Below are 516 nucleotides of genomic sequence, written 5' to 3' on the forward strand. Positions count from 1 at the left end.
TGGTTGGGGCGCGGCGGCGGACACGTCCGGCCCGAATCGGATGTGTCCGTTGGCGGGAGGTGCAGTTTTTAGGGTTTCGGAGAGGGAGATTCTGATTTCGGGGAAGGGGTCTTTAAATAGACATAGAGGGAGCTAGGAGAGTCCAAATGAGGTGCGGTTTTCGGCCACGCGATCGTGATCGAACGCTCTAGATGATGGAGAAGACTTTGGTGGGTTTTGGGCCAAATTGGAGGGGTGTTGGGCTGCAACACACACGAGGCCTTTTCGGTCTCTTGGTTAACCGTTGGAGTATCAAACGAAGTCCAAATGGTACGAAACTTGACAGGCGGTCTACCGATAGTAAACCAAGGCCGCTTGGCAAGTCTCGGTCCAATACGGAAATGTTTAATCCCCACACACGAAAGAAAGCTAGAAATGACCACGGGAGGAGAACGAAGCGCCGGAAAGCAAAACGGACAACGGGGAAAATGCTCGAATGCATGAGACGAACACGTATGCAAATGCAATGCACATGAT

Source organism: Triticum dicoccoides, chromosome 2A (genome assembly GCF_002162155.2).
Source record: "Triticum dicoccoides isolate Atlit2015 ecotype Zavitan chromosome 2A, WEW_v2.0, whole genome shotgun sequence".
In the NCBI taxonomy this organism is placed as follows: Eukaryota; Viridiplantae; Streptophyta; class Magnoliopsida; order Poales; family Poaceae; genus Triticum; species Triticum dicoccoides.